The sequence below is a fragment of the Paramisgurnus dabryanus genome, chromosome 7 (genome assembly GCF_030506205.2).
Source record: "Paramisgurnus dabryanus chromosome 7, PD_genome_1.1, whole genome shotgun sequence".
NCBI lineage: Eukaryota > Metazoa > Chordata > Actinopteri > Cypriniformes > Cobitidae > Paramisgurnus > Paramisgurnus dabryanus.
Genome location: NC_133343.1, coordinates 23,535,357 through 23,557,872, shown reverse-complemented (window position 1 = coordinate 23,557,872; position 22,516 = coordinate 23,535,357).

Sequence of the window (22,516 nt, the reverse complement as noted above, 5' to 3'; positions counted from 1 at the left end):
TAAAACATAAATGAGTCCAGTATATCATTGACCTAAGGTCAACCAGAGATATCATGCTACTTCCAACCCTTTTCATCCACCGACTTGAATAACAAAGCATATGCACAACAATACAGTAGATGAAATTCGACATTTACATTTATGTGTTTGGCAGACACTTTTATCCAAAGCAAATTTGAGCTATTTTACCAGTATGCGTGTTCCCTGGGAATTGAACCCACAACCTTCATTCGAACCCACGACCTCTAACAACTGAGCTACAGGAACACAAATTCTTTGAACTTAGTCAATAATAAAAAACAGAAAAAACATTTTGCAAATATTGATTGCAAGCACCAAGCTTAAAAGTGCAGCAGATCAATACTCATGTTAGCCAATAATTTAAAAAAATCACCAATTACACCAATTATTTATAAAGCACATATTATTGTCTTATTCTAACCATATTCTGCATCCCTTAATCCTACCCCATACCTACACTTAGGTTTCCCAGCCAGATTTTATCCTAGTCACAGACTGAAATGCAGTTAGAGCTTTCTTCATTAAAAAAAAAATATTTCACCGACGTATATATCAGTGCCACTGTTTTGTTTTAAAAGGCAATGTATTTTTTGGTATGTTTGTAGAAAGTACCATATGGTGCTTCTCCATTGCATAGTACCCCATGGTTTGGTTTGGGTCAGCTCACCTCACTTTGGCTTGGTTAGCTTTTCCATTGAGTTTAGTAACACTTCAGGGTGGGAGGGATTATAGGCGTGCCGTTACATTTACCCTACTGTGACATCATACAAGTGAGAGCGTCGTTGTACATTCCCATACATTCATTTATTTCTCAGTCTGCCACAACATTTAAATTGACCACCACAAATAAATGTTTGCACATCACGTTTATCACTACCTCGGTCTCACATGACAGTTTATGAAACACCCGTGGCATCAGTTGACGCGCTCCGCTGATCCTCATTGAAGTTGCATTTAAGCATATATGCACACAAACTGCACGTTTGGAAAATAACTGTTTTGGTGTTCCTGATTCTCAACCTGTGGATGTTTTTCATCGCTAAAATGTAGTTTGGGAACTTACAGCAAAGCACAGATGACAACAGGTTTACTTGAGACAGCGCAAGCTAGCATGAAGGTAAAGCTAATCTTTTACATTATAGCGATGACGTTGGTAGTGACGATTCTCTCAGACCAATCAGTGATCTAGAGTGTTTTCGTGTCACGTTTTGGTATAAGCTCGGATCGCTTGGAATCACAACTGAGGTGGTACTAAAAAAAGGATTTGGTACAACGTACTGCACCCAGTGGAAAAGCCCCCAAAAGTAAGCTGACCCAAACCAAACCGTGGGGTACTATGCAATGGAAAAGTACCATACATGTTCCAATATATCTAAGGCTTAGTCCTGGATCAAACCCTGTCCGGGAAGCCACCCCTTAAACAATTACCTTACAATGTATTAAAAAGCAGTACTGTAAATAAGAATGTTATTGAGGCAAATTTTGTAGTTTAAAGGAAAAACGTGTTTCTTATAATAAAGTGTTAATGAATGTTTTTTCTTTACACCGTACCACCGGGTTTGGTGTCTATGAATGGTCTTAAAAATGTTAGCTCAAAGTAACATGCATGTCAAGTATTCAACGCTAACTCAAAATGTGACCTCTGCATTTAACCCATCCCAGTGAGTAGTGAACACACGCATACCAAGAGCAGAGGGCAGCTATCCCAGCACACGGGTAGCAAAAGGGTGCCTTTGCGCAAGGGCACCACAGTCGCAAAAACTGCCGGCCATGAGACTCGAACTGGCACCTTTCAGGTTACAGGCCCAACTTTCTACGACTGCTCCTTATCCATGTCCCAGCCAAGCTGTGTCTAAAAGATTCTGCCTTGAATTTTCAACAGTATATGTACTGTATGTCAGAGTTGTGCCGATAGACGATACCATTGTGTATCGACGATCGTCAGACATATGGCCGATAGCGGGCTTCATTACGATAGTTGGTGATAGTATTATTAGTATCATCATAGTTTCAAATTAGCATGAGGGGATTTGTGGGCGTCACTTTGCGTGATATAGCTTGTAACGTACAAGCACCTGGACTTGTATTGCGTGCTTCTTGGACTCTTGCTCAGACCTGAATGCGCATGACTCTTCCTCACACATTTCCTTGCAATAGAGAGGTTGTTAGGCGCGCAGGGGTTTAAAACCAGCTCCCACTGCCTGGCATGCAGGTAATTTCAGCGCGCCTATGCTTTAATGATGCGCTCGGATTAATGGCATAAGTTTTAAAGTGCCAGACAGATCCAATATCGAAAATTTCCTGCATTGCAGTGTTTCATGTAGCTGTCCATTAGTGTAAGTTAAAACTAAAAGTGCATGATTAATAAAGTTATTGCGTTCTAAAGTACGGAATCGACTCTGAATCACTGAAACGAGTCAAAATATTTTCTAATCTCCCACCTGTTGTCTGTTTACGTATGAAGGCAACACTTCGTATAATCTCCGCTTACAGTCTTGCCCACGAAAAAACGAATACCCTGACCTGCCCACAGACACATCCGTTATTGTGTTAACATGATGTCGAGAAGACACTCGAGCTGTACAGGCAAGTTTGTGTAGTTTTTACTACCAAAGGATGAAGATGTGAAGAATCAGGGATAAAATTACTTTTTCATGGCTGGATTTACTACACGTTTGTCCATGAAAGATACTTCAGTACCCACTTTATTTGGAACATGTGTCTCCTAACCACAACCTGTAAGTATGATTATTACATTATGGGGCGGTTTCCCGGACAAGGATTAGTTTAATCCAGGACTAAGTCTTAGTTTAATTAGCAAATATAACTAGTTTTAACAAACATGCCTTACTAAAAACATTACCTGTGTGCATTTTGAGGTAAAACAAAGGGTACTGATGTATTTTAAGATATGTCAGTGCAAGTTGTTTTCAGTTTGGAGAGCTCTCAAAAGTGTTTAAGTCTAGGACTAGTCTAATCCCTGTCCGGGAAACCGCCCCTATGTGTTTATTATCCCTGAGTGCTCTGAATGTTCAGTTTACTGTAAAGTCTTATCAGTAAGTTAAGTCGCACTAGCAACTGGCTAACGCATGTTGCATTTACTGTTTAGGTGTGACCCAGTTTGCTTACATACTTGCTTAAATGAATGTAAAAATGAAAGTTTCTGTCACCATTTTTATTGTTTGGATTAATGATGAATGGTGTGTATTGATGTCGGTTTTCAAACTCTTAACTCTTTCCCCGCCATTGATGAGTTAACGAGAAAGAGCATTGTGAGAAGAGTTAACATTTTGAGAAGAGTCAACTCGTCAATTAAGAGTAAATGCATTTCTTGCCATGATGAGAATTTCCATCTTTCCACAATACCGCTATTATCCATCAGACGGCTCTCGGTCCCTGCCATTGACGAGTTAACTTGTCAATAAAGAGAAAACGCTGTGTGGCTAATACCGCTATTAAGTTGCTCTTCCACAACTAATAAAACCGGGAGGTATCACCCTAGGGCAAACAGCTGTATGGCCGTGTAAGTTTTGAGGATCGCTCTGCATCTAATCTCTATCAAAGTCCTTCACAAAAATTGGAATTATCTCAGCTTTTTGCTCAAAATTATGTGTTTTTGAAGAAACCTACCCATATTTAGGAGGTGATAATAAGAGGTTGGATTAAACTTTTTTGTTAGTTTGAAAGCAGATGGTCTGTTCTTTAATTTGTTATATTGTATATTTATATATTTTGAGAAGAACATTTTCTGGAAGGCATTAAACTTTTGTGAAAATCATGAAAAATGCTGCCGCTGGCTGGCAACTTTTTTTAAATGCTAGCAGGGAAAGAGTTAATTTCTTGTCAGAAAGTTGCGCCAACTTCTGGATAATGCATGTTGCAGTTACTGTTTATGTTAGCTACTGTTTAGGTGTGGCCTGGTTAGCTTACATACTTGCTTACTGTCGTTTTAAGTACTTGGATTATTGATTATGTGTATTGATGTTGTTAATGTCTTGTCAGTATCACGTTAGCACTAGGTCAATGCATGTTGCACCATTATCGGACTGTGCAGAGACTGTGTCAGTTGACCAAGCAGACTGCATCTTTGACCAGCTTTGCACAAATTATTTGGGAATCTCTGAGAAATAGGGTAATATTAAATTTATATTTTGAGAAAATGACAGTGTTTTTTTTTTGACTTTGCATGAATTTAAACATGTTGTTGGGGACTTCTTAAGAATATTAGAAAGCATAGAAACTAGACCTGACTGGCACTTTAAGAAGGTGGCGGTCTTGACAGTGTTGCCCTTAGAGTAAATCAGCTTCTTTTTTGTCCAGCAATCAACTGATTTGTCATAAATAAGTAAAAAATGAATAAATAAACTTTTCCCCGCCCCCGGATTCTATCGTGTATCGGCGATCTCAAAATAGGGCATATCGCCCAACACTACTTCATATACATCTACTGTTTTTTTATTAAAACCTAACAAACATCATTTTGCGAGATGCTTTGTTCGAAAATGCAACTTAATTTGATGTTTGAAGAAACGCAAGCATGAAGGTTATCGCAGTGTTTGCTCAGAGTGTTTTAGGCTGCGACTGTAATAGTGCTTCATTCATCTTTATGAAAGCTAAATGGGCTTGGAACAAGACTTTGCCAAAACTATTGAATTTCTCAGTTAACACACAAAATGTCCGAGGTCAACTCTCAGCCTTTAACGCAGAAGAGAAACGTGCAACCATTTCTTTAATTCACTAAACCAAACAAAGCTCACAAAGTTAACCGGATCTCATTATTGGACCTAAATGTAATTGAAGCATTCACTGCTTTATTTACTTTGAGGTGGATGTGCCATTAAGATCAAATGGTCGCATCTGAGCGGAGTGCTGTTACACCGTGGGTATGCATTATTTTCGAATAAATCAAAGAACCGTAGTCAATTATTTCGCTTATACCACGGTTACCACAGAAATTGCTAAGACATTGCTCTGGTGGTTATTTAAAAATATTTGACGGGTTACAGTAGGTGTGCTTTTTAAAGAATAAAACTTATAATGAAGGATTACAGTGAAATATAGCATGCATATAGCATTCAAACTGAGGTTTTAAGTCTGATATTCGTTTGCATTCGGAGTCTGATCAGAGATTAGCTTTGAATCACGACCCACGCTATGCCCACACAAGACTCATTAAAGAGTCAAATATGACTCTAACATACAGGACAAGACAAACAATCACATTAGAAAGAGAAAAAGTAGTAAAATATTACCAAATAAGAGAAAAAACTGTGTTACCTCATCAACATCCATTCAAACTACTCAACCTATGAAGCTGTCTTTAAATTCTGCTTTTACAGCTGCTGACAGTGATCACAAAATCAATCTGATTAGTGCCGAAAAATTGGCATGTCGAGATTAAATTGAGGTTAATCAGCTCTCTAACCTTTACTACCACACATTACTACCACTCCCCATTCATTACCATCACTCACCACTCATTACTTCCACTCCAACTAATCTAAGATCAGACGAGACTCGCAATGCGGAGTGCGTACAAAAGCACGAACATTAAGTTGCTGGCTGAAGTTCACTTAATGGCCACCGGTGTCGCTAACAACAAGGTTTTGGAATTTTACATACCGCCCCAGTTTTAACCCCATCTGACTGTCAATATTATCTGATTGCTCCTCCTTCACTATGACTTAAGCCGAATGACTGCGTGCTTTACTGTGCTTGCTGAGTTTTGTGACCGACATTGATTGGGAGATAAGCAGCCAATTTAATTTATCTGTAGCAGTTCAGGCAGTTGAGCCTAATTCATTTTCGAGCAAGCATTTACATGATTCACACTTAATTTAAGCACTGTAGTGGTCCCAGTCTCCAGGACAACCTTGAGGTAAGCACCTATAGACTTTCCGAACACGAGTGCAATTACCTCCTGTCACCTTGTTTTTCTTTTAAAGTACCTCATTCTGATTATTTGTAGTCGCAGACTGCATGTAGACGATAGGCACCTGCGGACACAAGAAACCCACCAGCTTTTCATGCGCGGAGCGGCGTTTAGAGAAACGGCATGAGCGCCGGATAGGATCAAAGCAAGCGAGTGATTGGCAGAGTTTCCACAGGGCAATGGCTGATTGAGTCGGTCGTACAGTGTGCCAGCGTGGCGCATATGCCCCAGTTGGAACCCAGGTAAAATAAGCAATCAACAGTACAGGCCCCTTGAGAGCCTCGGGGCTGTAAGATAGACAGCGTTTGTGTGTGTCTGTGTGTGTGCGCTTGGAAGGAAAGAACAAGCGATTGATTTGGTGTTGCTCTCCTAATGAGGAGACATACACCAGCCGATGCCCTTTGTGTCCTTGCTTTTAACCTTTACTCTAAATAGATTATCTACTGCGTGACGGCATGTACTGAGTGTGAAGTCCCCACCTGGAGGTTCAGCCGTGTCAAAAGCTCGAGGGTTTGGGTGTGCCATAAGGACAGAGAGGGTCTGGCTGGTGCGCAGTAGTGCATGCAGCAAATAGGCATTGATGCACAAATGGGAAACTTGGAGAGCCTGGTGCTTGGCCATTACAGAGCAGAATTGGTATGCGAAGGACACGGTTCAGCCCTGTAGTTCTGTTAGACCCTCAGATAAGCATGGAGTGCCACCTCTTGGCTGTGTTTTTTTAGACAGCAGGAAAACAAAATGAAAAAGTGTTCATGAAAAAGTTCACGAGAGAACATGTGTCTGTGTTCCTCAGTCCCACAAACAACCTTGTTTCTCCCAACTAAATAAAGTCTATTTATACAGTCTGAATAATTTTGACCTTTTACTGAATTGAAGTGTGACATCCTACTAAGCCTTCCATTCCAAAGAAATAATCATGCCGCATGCTAATGAAGTATACCCCTGGTAGAAAGATAAAAGTGGTTTCGTGGTTTCATGGTACAGTAATACATGGCTATATCCTAATGTCTCCAGTGAGGATGAAATATTAAAGCTCTCTCATTTCGGCATGCTGCACCACACGGGATACTTCAGTGCACTAATGCCCGCGGGATCCATTCATTCAACCAATAAGAGATTCTGTCATCCCACCCTCATTTGAATAATATTAGGGGATAAATTGCTACTATTACGAGCAGAAAACCTTAATAACTTATACAATCCAATCACAACTTTGCAGGAGGCACGTCGGTCGAAAGAAGGAAGGCTCATTAAAGAGGTTAAAGTCGGATCTGTTACCAACTAGCACGGTAACCTAAGTCGGTCTACCGTGCAAATCCCCAAACAAATGGAAACAGGACAAATTGTACCAATTAGAGAAATCAGAAGTTATGTCTTACTCTTCTTTCAGTTTTCCTTAAGAGTTTGCCAAAACATGCACAAAAATTCAATGATAACATATGGTGCAGATCATGCTAATGATGAGCTATCTTCATTTTTAAGGGGTAAGACAGAAGTTACTGTAACCTTCTTGGACCTTGCAAAAAAATACATAAAAATATGTGACTCTGCCTGTGAAAACTCGGCTACAGTCATTTTTTGTGAAATTAGAACCTTGATATATTTAATATTGACTAAGGCCATGTCGAAGATTGAAATTGAAGTGAAATAAGTGAGTCAAATCAAACTTTGATGCTCCTCATCTCATTAGATTATGAGACTTTAGTCTGGATTTTACAGACAAGTTTACCTATAAATTTTTACTTTATGACTGACAGGTGTTAAAAAGAAGGGAAAATATTACATATAAAGAAGTTTTTTCTTTATAATATTATCTAATTTTATGTGTCAGCATTTAGCCTTTAGTTGTATGCTTCCTTAGCATAAACTGAATGCATAAATATACACATAAATACAATAGCTGTGCTTGCATAAGTTACCTGCCATCAAATGTTTTTGTTAAAGAGCACCAATTATCCGATTCACGATTTTACGTTTCCTTTGGTGTGTAGGTGTGTATTAGTACATGTTAGCGATATGCAAAAAGTAAACGATGACACAAGTTATCTCTTAAATTACAACAAACACATGGATTTTATGCAACAGTTTACAGCCTGGGATTGGTGAGACAAGACCGTTATTATCAAAATTCCTCCAGCTTCGGACGTACAGCCTGTAAGTTAACTCCTGTTAACAACCGAATCTTTCATACATGGTAAGGTCACATTTCCGGCTAAAGTCAGAGGTATTCAGGCCAATCACAACGTCCAGATTAGCTGGCCAATCAGGGACACAGAGCTTTTCAAATCCATGCGTTTCAGAAAGAGAGTGAAATCTGGAGCTACAAAAATGTACGGTATGTAGAAAATATTATTTTTTAACAATAAACCATGCGAAAACATTATATTATACCAAATACACAAAATAACGTTGTTTTTAGCAATGAAATAGGTGCTCTTTAATTCAACTTGAAAACATTAGTTGACACAATATTTTTACACAATTGAGTAAAATAATATTTTTAAGTTGAATTAACTCAAAATTTTAGGTAGCTTAAGTTGAACTAACAAATGTTTTTTACAAGGTTTATTCAGGGTTTCCTGCATCACTTTTCAGTTCGGGCGGCCCGCCTAAGCTGGGAAACCCTACCGCCTTAACTAGGTTGTTCAAAAGTGTAGGGGTGTGCCCCGGCATCCTGGCCAAACTTGCCCATTGGCCTACTAATCATCCCTCATACTAATTGGCTATATCACTCGGTCTCCTCTCCACTAATAAGCTGGTGTGTGGTGGGCGTTCTGGCGCAATATGGCTGCCGTCGCATCATCCAGGTGGATGTTGCACATTGGTGGTGGTTGAGGAGATTCCCCCATTCATATGTAAAGCGCTTTGAGCACTGGAAAAGCGCTATATAAATGTAACTAATTATTATTATTTATTAAAAAACTATATATAATTCGCTGCAAAAAAGGCCCTCAAGTGCATCTCAGAAAATAGCGCGGATGCTCTTCACACCACGAGCCGGCACACATGTCACACGGCCAAAATGAGAAAGATGTGGTCCGGACCGTCACTGTCTGAAGGATAACTAGCCAGTTGATAAAACAACTCGGAGAATAGCACGGACCCGCTTCACACCGCGAAATTAGATTTAGACGTGGTCCGTCATGTCTGGAAGATAGCCAGTTGATAAAACGCATGTCCGTGAGAACTGTAAGTGGACTTTTGTTTTGGATTTATTTAAGCCTGTATTTGTATTAGTCTATAGTTCTTGCAAATTTAAAGTAAGTTAGCAAGTGTTTTGTTGTTTGAGCAACCTGCTAGCTAGGTTTCACATGCCTGTTGATCAGATATTATTGTTGAGCGCTCTGCTCACGTTATTTATGTCCATTATTTACAGTAGTTACACTCCTTTAAGATAATGTAATTAAAGGGATAGTTCAGCCAAAAATGATATTAAATCCATGATTTACTCACCCCCTAGCTGTCCGAGTTGCATATGTCCATCGTTTTTCAGACAAACACATTTTCGGATATTTTAGAAAATGTTTTAGATCTTTCAGTTAATTAAATGTGAAGTCACGGGTCCACGACCTTCAAGTCCAAAAAAAGTGCGTCCATCCTTCACAAAATAAATCCAAACGGCTCCAGGATGATAAATAAAGGTCTTCTGAGGGTAATCCGCACGGTGTTGTTGTAGAAATATCCATATTTAAAACTTTATTAACGAAAATAAATACCTTCCGGTAGCGCCGCTATCTTAGTCACGTCCGCATTCAAGATCAGAGCTTTACGCAGCCTACGGAGGCTACTCTGCTGCTGCTCTGTGCCCCCGCCCTCCGAATTTGTCATACGTCACTAAGAAAAGTGCGTACACTGCGCTAATACACTCTCCTGAATACAGAGGAGTCTAAGATGCCGGCGCTACCGGAAGGTAGTTATTTTCCAACCCTACCACCTTAACTAACACATTTTCTGCGGGAAACCCTGGTTTATTGTGTTTTTAAGTATCTTAGCATAGAAGTCATAAACAAAATTTCTGTACGATGTTATGAAAAATAAAATTATTTATTTCTATAACATTCACTTCCTGACTTAACTTACAAAGTTTGTGTAAACATGGACAAAAATGTTTTCTCCCAGCCTTATACACATTACTGCATTTTCTTTTTTGCATAATAATAACATATTTTAGGGCACCTTGTAATAAATACTGGACGTACAGTACTGTATATCTAAAAAGCAACAACCTTATGGCCAACCCCCCAAACATTTGCTATCTCCTGAAAGATCATCTCTGTACACCACAATGTCCTTTTTATGCATGCAACGGGACAGAAAACTGTGGCACGCAAGCAAATGTCCTCCGCAGAGGACGAAAATAAAGTGCTACGTCCCAGGAGGTTAACACAGTTTATCAAAGTTTCCAGTATAGACACATGAGTCATTCGGTGTCTGATTAATAGAGTTTGGTGGAATGTATGAACAGGTGGAACACTCAGTGTTATTCATCCATTCGTGGAAGAACCATCCCTGGTGAAATTTGCAACACTGCCCTCACAAATGCTGTCATGTTGCCTAGATATAAAGTGTCAGGAGAATATCAGCCGCAAACGCCAAATGCTCCATTCTTGTTAGGTAAACCTGTTTCCTACCACACAAACATCATTTTGCATTAAAATGTTGCTGTCGGGTTAAGCAGAGCAAGACAGAGATTCTCTGGCATTTAAGAGTAAATAAGAATAGGAAGAAGGGTGCATCACGCAGGAACGCATGGCCCGTTGAAAATTGGTGTCAGCTTCCCAAATTAGTGGCTTCGCTGTGAATCCGAGTGGAGTCATTTGAGCTTGATTATCTGTGCCACATTATTTTGTCCTTGCATAATTTCCCTGCATATGGTATGGAGAAGTCAGCCGACATTTCTGGGTCAAAGCCTATACTGCCAAAGCAAGATTCACTTTTTCCTTTTTATTACCCTCAAAATTGGTACAGGGGGCAGTGCGGTTCTTGGCACATAGCAATTTGCTTCCAGCATCCACATGTGTACGTACAAGCATAGATAAAATACAACATGAATGCCTCTGTGACTTTCTCCAGTGCCTTCAAATGGCCTAAGTGGATTTCATCCTCTGAATCTGGCCGTATCCCCGGCTTTACAGAAAAGCCTACTCAGGGCTGAAAGCCCAGCCTGACCTCTGGAGGCACGTTTCACTCAGTTTCTGGTGCTATGAGAATTGATGAAGGGCTTCCAATTCTACAGAGGTTGCACAACTAGCCCATAGCTGTTCAGGAGGCTGGGATCCAAAGACAAGAGACAAAAACAAACCAAATGAAAGGTAAAAATGATTATTTTCAGAAATAATGAATCAAAAATGAAATGCTTCAAAGGAAAATAAACTATTTGACTTATATTGCTACAAACCTACCAGTCTGATATCATGAGAATTCAATCATATTTTACGAGTTGGCTAATTTGTAGAAATTCATACGAAGTTAATCGTTAGGGGTGCACCGATAAATCATCCGATGATTGCTTGCTATGGTTTCAATGAATTACGTTGAAATGCCACTACATCCAAAAGCCAGGGGGCGCTCTTGTGCAGAAATTCAATATGCGCTGCAGACGAAAAAGCCATACATACGCAGCTATGAAACGTAGCTACAGGAAATGGTTTAAGGATATATTTATATTGCTGTTCTTCAAACCTTTTCAGGTATTTTCATGATAATAAAGAATATAATAAGAGTATAATGATAATGTTTGCTTTTTCAAATGTATGTTATAAACGACTCAAACTACAGTAACAGTGGTTTCAGATCGATGAGGACTTACTGATCAAAAGCCGTAGTACATGAAATAGTTGTGAATTATATTGTCTGTGATTCAGAAAAGTTATCGGCCACGTATTTTTAGTGTATATCGGCATTTATCGGTGCAAAAATGTACATTTCATTAAAAAAAAAAACAATAAAGAAACCCCAACATCACAAGGTCAAAGGAAAATCTTACAGAAAAGTACAAATGTGGTCGTATGAATTCATGCGAATGAACAACCTCGTAAAATACGTACCAAATGCCATGAGATAGGATCGAACCTACAAGTATTAAAGGGGCCATGGTATAAGACGTTTTTAAGATGTAAACTAAATCTTTGGTGTCCCCAGAGTACGCATGTGAAGTTTTAGCTCAAAATACAATATAGATAATTTATTATATAAATTTTTTTAGGTGTGAGCAAAATGCAAATGAGTGAATGAAGTGCAAACACTGATCACAATGATGGTGGTTTGATGCAATTCAAACTCAATTGTGCTGTGAATTATTTTCTCTTTCTCTCTTTCTCTCTGCACTAAATGGCCGTGCTGTGGTTGGATAGTGCAGATTAAGGGGTGGTATTATTATAATAAGAGCTCCTTATGACATCATGAGGAGAGCCAAATTTCAATGACCTATTTTTTCACATGCTTGCAGATAATGGTTTACTATAACTAAGTTACTGGGTAGTTCTTTTTCACATTTTCTAGGTTGATAGAAGCACTGGGGACCCAATTATAGCACTTAAACATGGAAAAAGTCAGATTTTCATGCCATGGCCCCTTTAAAGTTATTAGTCCACGAGAACGTACATTCAGCTTCTCTCTGTTAAGGAAAAGTGAAAAAGTACATTGACTGAAATTTCACAAATCTATGACGTGTCACGCAAGAGCCAATAAGCATTTGCTATCAGTGCCATAAAGCAATGTGTCATAAAGGTGCAATATTTCAATTCAAATTCTCAACAAACCTGAGATTTGACGTTCACCGTTGCTGATGAGAACTGGAATTAAAGGGACACAAGGGAGCATTTTTATGTTAATAAATCATCTTCGTAAATTGGTATATGGTTAAATGACTCATTACCGGAAGAATGAAGACTTTCTCGCCCGCCCCTACCGTCTGTAGGAAGAATACCCCACGTGCAAGTTTGCTGTATCCGAACCGATGTCCTTCAGTCTCGCAAAGTCTCAGATATCGCAAGAAGCAGGATCACTTTACGGCAAACAACACAGAGGCAGGCGAGCTAAACATGGCTAGCGATTGTTGCAAATGGCAGAGCCGGGGAAGAAGCATTGAAATCCCTTGACGGAAGGGAAACATAACTGGATTGGAAATAAGCTGATAAACTTGGTTCCGAGGGGGGAGGGACAACAGTTCGTTTTTACGACAGTGTGTTTGAAAGCATTTACTTTCAGACACTAGGGGGAGCTCGAAGAGAAATAATCCGCATACTTGCCTGGTTTCCCTTTAAGATCTGTTCCTCACAATTGTAGGAATTTTAAAGATGTGGATTGCACCATATGAATAAAATTAACCTATTTTGTTAATTATTGTTGTGTTTTGGTGTAATTATTGTTGCATAAGAGAAAACACGTTTTTGTGTGTCATTGTAAACAAACAAAATCCTACAAAGGGGTTAAATGATTACAGAAATGTTATTTATTTTAAAATGTAGTCTTGTTTAATATTATGTAATTTTCTGAAAATCATGAACATTTCATTACGTAAATGAGTAAACTGTCTTAAAGGAGTCATATTATGAGATTTTTTTAAGGTGTAAAATAAATATTTGGTGTCCCCAGAGTGCAGATTAAGGGGCGGTATTATTGTAATTGGCCTTGCTACCTACCTCACAAAACAGGCAAATCTATACGACCACATTTTTCACATGCTTGCAGAAAATGGCTTAGCCAAACAAAGTTACTGGGTTGATCTTTTTCATGTTTTCTAGGTTGATAGCAGCACTGGGGACCCAATTATAGCACTTAAACATTGGAATAAGTCAGATTTTCACACTATGACCCCTTTAAAAATTGAGTCATAAAATATGAATATTTATGAATAGGAATACGTACAAATTGGTACCTCTGTAAACCTGTTAATACGTAAATAATTAACGTATTAGTCCTGTCAAATGTCAATATTATATGTTTTAGTGTGTTTTAAAAGTAAATGTCCAACCACACTTTACGTAAAAATACACATGAGATCAAGTCGTTTTAACTGGTTGCCCCTTTTAATTCAATTACAATTAATAGGTACTGAGTATTAATAGAGACATACTGTATGAAGTCATGATTCTTAAGACATTTGATAGAAAAACTGAATTGAGGTTTTATAGAAGATTAAATGAATAGATGAATGTCAAAAATGATGACTACAATTTTGGTCTGTTCCTATCGCAAGGCTTCAGAAGATTTATAAAGCGCACAAGCCTTATAGACCATTTTATGATATTTTTATGGTGATTTTAAAGTTGTAACTGCATGGAAAGAAGTTTTCATTTTTTGGTGAACTACTCCTGTAAGGCACTCTGAATTCCTCAGACACTTCTGAACACTTCTTGAAAGTATTGAACGGCAGAAAGCAAAGCTGCAGTGCATCAGAAGTGCCGTGTGCTATGTTTAAAAAAGAAGCCGATATACAGTATAAACATAAGTTAAAAAGATAACAAAAGACAGTATGACAATAGTGATTGACATGTGTTGAAAGCTTTTCTTTATATAGCCTGCAATCTTTAAAGACTAACATACTCTCATTTATGCATGTACATGGATGTATAATACAACATCTAAGAGACTTTATGTGCACATCTAACCTTCAAAGATATGTTTTAAGTATACAGCAGCTGCTGAGTCAAAAGGCCTTGCCACGGCTCTCATGTTTGGCCTATGATTCAATGGCATATAAAAGCACATCCCCAGCCATTCCTAATCTGTCACTTGCCATCACTTTATCTGTGGATGCAGGCTGCGCTTTTTCTTCATACAAAGAGGACGAAGGCATTAAGAGTTACTACCCTCCTTTTCGCATCTATATAAAAAGTATCTCTTGACAAATTCAGGTTTCTCTTATCAGAAAATTGGGGCTGTATTGCTGGGAGCAGACGCAATTGAAGGGACGGTGACACATACAGCAGCTGTGGTATAGGAAGGGATACAGTTCACATGCACGTGCGTGTAGCATAAATGACTGACTGGCACTTTTCACAAATAGAGATATGAGGGATGTGGAAACAGGTTGAGCGAAACTACTCACTGGATGGATGTATTATATCTCTTTATCTGTTTAAGGCAGACACAGAATACAGTGTGTATGGGACATTCAAATAAAGGATTGAATGGAGTCGGAGCCAATGGTGTAGCGGGCCGTGCTCCGACATATAGTGCAGATGCACCGGTTTGAAGTCTTAACCCTGTCCTTTCCAGTCCTCTCACTGCATGTACATTACTATCTATCAAATAAAAGGGATGCCCCCCCCCCCAAAAAAAGGATTGAATGGAGTGAATCTCCTGAGGAAGTTGTTTGGATCAAGTCAGGGTCTACTGTTCAAATGATTTATGCTGAAGTATAAACACACAATGCTGAAGTTTCAAAATATTAGATACATCCAAATTTTACCTATAAGCAGAGTTAAAATAATAAAAGTTCGGAAAATGTGCTGTATAGCATAAGATAATACAATTTTCCATTCCCCCTACAATATCTGTGAAAAAATTATGGTAGCACTTTACAATAATGTTGTATTTGTTAACATTTGTTAATACGTTAGTTAAAATAGACTAAAAATGAACAATACTTGTACAACATTTATTAATCTCAGTTCATGTTAATTTTAGAATTTTAAATATGTATTTATTTATTTATTATTTTAATCAAAAGTTGTAACTGTTAAAGGATTACTCCACTTTCCTAAGAAAAATAGATAATTTTCTCACCCCCATGTCATCCAAAATGTTCATGTCTTTCTTTGTTTAGTCGATAATAAATTAGTTATTATTTTTTGAGGAAACGGTTCCATGATTTTTCCCAATTTAATTGACTTTACTGGACCCCAACAGTTCACAGTTTTAATGCAGTTTAAATTGCCGTTTCAATGCAGCTTCAAAGGTCTCTAAACAATCCCAAACGAGGCATGAGGGCCTTATCAACTAAAAAATATGCACTTTTAAACCACAACTTCTTGTCTTGGACCAGCCGTGTGACCCGCCAGCGTATAATATCTATATAGCCTACTGTCTACAAACATTAATAATATTAACATTGCTCTAGCATCATAAATGTAGTATTTTGTGACAGAAGTCCAGATGACAACATGCAAAATCTAAATGGGACTTCTTACCTCTGTGCTGATATAACGATCGCGAGTCGAATCCAGTCCATTTCAGATGTGTGAATAACCCATGAAAACCGTCTATTAGAATACATCCAATGACCATTGTTGTATAATAAATGCATATAATGCATATAATCCATGAAATATAGATATATTGTCTGTTGTTAAGATTCGATTTCGCACAACCGTCTTGTATATAATATACCAGGGGTTCTCAAAGTCCGGACTCTGGTCCGGATCCGGACCCGACGGGAACTTGATCCGGACCCGCGTCCACTTCATATTACAAGTGCATTAATTTCTATGTGATTGATTAAATGTGTGCATTTGCTACTTTACAAATGCATATTAAACTTGTAAACCATTAGTTTAGTTTTTTTTTTTTTTTTAGATTTAAGAGTAGTCCTGGTCCGAAAATAAAACAAATTATTTAAAAAATTTCTGTGTGACCCTGTAGCCATCACACCCAGACATTATGCACAGCTACTTCATGTACTACGGCTTTTGATCAGTAAGTCCTTATCAATCTGAAATCACTGTTGGTTTGAGTCGTTTAAAACATGCATTTGAAAAGCAACACTCGTCAAACATAATCTTTATACATATTATTTAGTATCATGAAAATACCTGAAAAGGTTTGAAGAACAGCAATATAAATATATCCTTAAGACATTTCCTGGAGCTGCGCATGTCTGGTTCTTCGTCTGCAGCGCATATTAAGTTTCTGCCCGAGAGCGCCCCCTGGCTTTTGGATGTAGTGGCATTTCACCGTAATTGAGAAGCATAACAAGAATCATAAGCCAATTTATAGGCGCACCCCTAATTTTGGTCAGTGTCTCTGCCTACCAACCACACTTTTTTTGCCATGGTTTATGCAGTTCATATGGACCTTTGAATGTAAACTTTGAGAACCCCTTTAATATAGAATCTGAGGACTATTTACGTCGTAACACTGTATATGAGATTACACTTTAGGTTATAGTAAACACGTAAACCCGTGTTCAAACTTTGTTTTTAAAAGTAGGCGGGAGTATAATACATAATATCCAAACAGCGCTGTCAAAAATCATGACATCATTTGACTGGCTTGTTCCTCCAATGACTTCATGGAAAATATTGATAGGCAGAACGTGTAGCCAATCAGATAACAAATCCAACGATCTTTGTGTGACATTTTATTTCCTGGTGTGGAAACTGCATTTTATACACTAACATAAGGATAAATAATAATAAGAACGAACGGGTATGCATGTAAACAAAGACTTTTATTTTGGGGCTGACTGGCACTTAGAAAAGGCACTAGTTTTACAAAAACCCTTGCAAGAACCTAATTTTTAGGCCTATTGACCTCAGACGTGAAACATAACTTCTTTAGACTTGTGGCTTTGGGATCTTGCATTTCTAGGGTTCACACAAATATTTATCATTAAGTTTTTAGTAATAAATAAGATGTTATGCAAAAATTTTTTTATTCCAATGTACTTCAACTTTTTTAATTTTTAACTTAAAATAATTTTGAAACCTGGGGCTCTATCTTGCACCCAGCGCAATTGACTTTGTCCGTTGACGCATGTATCATTCGTATTTTGCCCCGGCGCACAGCGGGGTTTTCCCGTCACAGAAGCATGTCGGCAAACTAGGGAATGAACTTGCGCTCCCTGGGTGGTTCAGCGCAAAAAAAGAGGCGTGTTCCGGCGCAAACCATCCCTGATGCTATTTTGCAGTTTCAAAAAACAATTGCGCCACTGACCAGAAAAAAAAAGTTTAAAGTCAGTGGCGCGTTGCGCGTTGTTCATTATGCTATTTTAAGGGCGCATGCTTGACCATAATTTATAGGGTGCACAACGCGCATACACTTTGCTTATCTAATCTACACAGATGCAACAGTTATTTTTGCAAATCATAAATTGTTACACTTAAAAATATTAATACACGAGATAAGGGGAATCATAGTGGTGAGCATTGTGGTGATAGTTTTTATTTATTCTCATGCAAATAACGATTAAAATATTTTCATAACTTTGTTGTGTGGCTGTATTACGTTTATTTTATGTAAATAATAATTAAAATGTTTTCATAAGAAACCTTAATGTATATGAACTTGATTTGTAAGTGTACTTTGGGGTTGGACCTTGCTTGCGTTTCTTGGGTCCGATTTCAAAGCCCCCAAACCCTTTCAGCGGTGAGGGTGGACGCAGCGATGTCCTCTGCTGGCGTCAAGTCCTGAGGCAGATCCACCTCCCGTTACACGGCGTGCCCGATTTATGCTGGCAAGTGTGGGATTGCCCCGTACAAGAACGTCGGTCTCCTCGGCTGTGAACCGCTCCTGGCGTGCGCCTGGTAAATCCGTCATAATAATAGCAACCCGCCATGGAACTTGCGCCCTTGCGTTTAAAGGGAATGTTGGCTAGCGTTCTGATTGGTTTATTTGACGTTACGCCCAAACCACACCTATGAATAATGAACCTACTTCAGACCAACCCCTTATTGATTTGCGCCCGGCGCAAGAGTTATTTCTCACGCCGGGAAAATAGCAACAGCGCCCAAGATCCGCCCACAAACTCACTTGCGCGTTGCGCTTCGCACTTGCGTTTCAGATCGTTAAAATAGGGCCCCTGGAGTTATTCGTATACTAAAAATGGTTTAGTAAAAACAACCCTTTTAGTGAAAGTAGGTCTTTTCATGGTTTGGGCTAGAGTGGGGGTGCATTTCCAAGAAGTTAAAAGTACGCATTTTTTATTTTTCTTGCTGAAAATGACAAACGTTTTGCTAGATAAGACCCTTATGCCTCGTTTGGGATTGTTTAGAGCCCTTTGAATCTGAATTGAAACTGTCATTTTAAACTGCATTGAAACTGTAAACTATTGGGGTCCAATAAAGTCTATTAAATTAAGAAAAATCATGGAATGTTTTCGACTAAACAAAGAAAGACCTTAACATTTTGAATGACATGGGGGTGAGTAAATGACGGGGGATTTTATATTTTTCACGTGGAGTAATCCTTTAAAGGCCTGCTAACCTAGGTGTTTTCAGCAATATAAAAATAGTCTCTGGTATCCCCAAAATGTGTCTGTAAAGTTTCAGCTTAAAATACACCACAGATCTTTCAATATACAATGTTGAACATGGCCATTTGTGGCTGCAATGAAAAATGCGCTGTTTTTGTGTGTGTCCTTTAAATATAAATAAAGCTTCTGTTCCTCTCCCCGTATGCAAAGTATGTGATTTGGACTACATCAAAACATCTGTCCCTGGCAGAAGGTTGAACTACGCTCTCATAAGGCAGAGTCTGTGAGCGGTTATGGTTGGGGGGTAATCAATGTGACATCACATTGATAGAGGATCCCCAACAGCCTGTTTTGTGTGACTGTTGCAGTTTAAAGAAGATTACACAAAGAAGAATAGATGAATTTGTATTATAACAGGCTGTTTCTGCACACACACTGCTGGCGACTTTTTCTGATAGAAACACATTTAAAAGTGCATTTTTTAGGTTAGTTATGGACAATGAACTAACATGAACAATTATTCGCATTGACTAACATTACTAAAAATTAATAAATGCTGGAAAACGATATTGTGCGATCTTAGTTCTTGTTAACAAATACAACCTTATTGTAAAGTGTTACCATTAACATAAATTACACATTTTACACGGGCTATTTAGCAGTATTTTAATGAAGGTAGGTTGTAAATGTTTTCAGTTGGCTTACTTATCCGACATCGTATCACAGTCCAACAGATATATGGCAGTAATCCTTCACAGTAGCAGCTCTCCTCAGGAGCTTCCTTTGTAAACATCCTACAAAGATCAGCGCAAGGATATTGTGTAGAATCAGCATGATACAAAGAACCCCTGAGTCACAGCTAAAGATCTGCTGTCATGCATTTACCATGTTGTTCACACTCTCTTCTTGCTCATAAAAGGATACTTTTAAAGAGACAGTTCCCACCGAAATAAAGATTATGTTATTGTTCAGTCAAATTCATGTCAAAACAATATTGGGTTACTCTATCCAACACAAACATTACTGCATCATACAACATTCAGATATTATCTTTGAAATACAAATGTTTACAAAGCATTTTAATCTAAGTGATGTAAAATGGCTTAACTTTAAGCTAGATCAAAAAATAAGTCAAAGAGATTCTAATGCTGATATTACTTCCTGTTCAGTCAAATGCATAGGATTGTGAAATACTGGACTCTTTGCAGTAAGAGTAATTGATCATTTAAATCAATAATTTACGCACATCAGTAATGTTGATAATTTTTATAATTTTGATAATAATTCTGTAACTTTGAAGTTTCAGCACAACCAAACTTCTTCACAGCAACTATTTTTATTAAGACTTTGATATCCCTCCGGAATAATCTGTCCAGTAAAGATTGGTCGCCGGCTTGTATGCATAGCTATCTGTTGCACCCTTGGCTAGCTGCGATAAGGCCTCACGCGGGCCTCTTATATCTCGTGTGTCTTTTATTCACAGTGGACAGCAGCACCTGCAGAAGATACGGCAGAAATCACAAGCCCCATCTCTCTTCAATCGGACTGTGCTTGCCAGAGCATAACCTCCATTAAAAATAACAAGCGCAGAATAGTAATGGCACGCCGACCAGAAACGTAGGGAAAACACATCTTTGCATGATGGGTCAAACTGTTCTTACCTCGAATAACCAAATGTTTTGTTTTCATGACCGGAACGCTGATTCAATGTCAGAGATCTAAATTGTTTTTCGGATTTCAGCAGATGCTAAGAGTTGGAGTTAAAAAGGTTATGCAATATACATCAAACACATCTGAGCTGCTATGTAACTTCTGTGCTGCCGTTGAAGCAATTACATGTGCCAGAAGCGGTGTGCATCTTTAAATCAATTGTAAAAGGCTCAGACGTAGGTTATGCACCATTAAAAAAAAATATTTACTGTAGTGCACTTTGTCCAAGAGGTAAAAGCATTGGCCACTAAGAATTATAACCCATATGTCAGTACAGTATAGTCAATATTTCACCACTAGTGTTGGATGATACAAACAAACAGAAATAAAATATCTGTATTACTTTCTTTATATTCTAATTGTTTTATTAGGGAAATAGTCAGGAATCACATGCATATAGTGCTATAAAAAGGCATTTGACACCCTTGTGATAGAGTAATAAATGTTTGCAATTTTTCAAACAAAATGTAATATTGCACAAAGGGGACCTGAGTGTATTTCTGCCCTTTTAATTTGATTTGAGCCTTCATCTCTGTGGGGGGATTTTGTCCCACACTTCTTCTCATAACTGCTTTAAGTCTTGACAGATTACTAGGTTTTTACATATGAACTGCTCTTTGCAGGCACTGACACTTTATTTCTATTGGAATCAAGTCAGGACTTGGCCGTTCCAGGCTTTAATTTTGGCTGTTTTCAGTCAAATTGATTCGGTTTTATGGATCATTGTCCCTCTGCATTACCAATTCATCTTTAAATTTAGCTCATGCACAGATGGTCGCTTGTTATCTTTAAGAACTGCTCAGTTCAATTTTATTTCTATAGCGCTTTTCCCAGTATGCATTGTTGAGCTAAATCAAGCTCTGTTTGGTGGGCCAATTCTTTTCTGCCTGCAAATTGTGAATGCTTGTGTCAACGCTGGTTGTGGAAGTCATATTAATTGCCTGATACATTGTCTGCGTGATTTTTTTTCATGATAGCAAAACATCCTGGTCCCAAAATAGCAAAATATGCTATTGCAGCTAATTGGTAGAGCATTATAACCAGTGCAAAGAGTAGGGGTTCAATATCTGCGTGAAGTTAAAACAACTTGGTTTGCAAGTCAATTCAACAAAGCATTTTAAGTTTTGACTTGTGACTTAAAGTTAAAGTACATACAAATATTTGTTGATTTGATACATATATTTTTACAGTGCATAAAGTGAATGACAAAATGAAAGTTATCCTTCATTGTACAGGTTATAAAATGAGAGGCATTTTTAGATACCAAAAAAGAGTTTTACAACATCCACCACATTATAGGCCATGCATTTATTAGACACATACACCTGTCACTCTCACTGTCATCAATTCTCGCCCTCTTTGGAAAAAGCTGTGATTTTTTTTTACTTGGCTTTGAGTGACAGACATCTCATGAGTTCAATGTTGTACAGATCAGTGGTTTCAATCGTTCATCATTAATCAGTCCAGATGAGTCATTAGTCATTAGAAATAGACTTGTTAAAGGCAGGGTTTTTGGAAAGCGAGTCGGGCTGACTACCAAAACATACTTGTAGCCAATCAGCAGTAAGGGGCGCGTCTACTAACCGACATCGTTGCCTGGGTTGTGTATGTGTGGGGTGAGTCTATCAAAATAAAGTCCAGATTCTATTGGGGTAGGGGCGTGTTTATTTAGGTGATTTCAAATGTAAACATTGGCTTTCATAGATCATGCACCC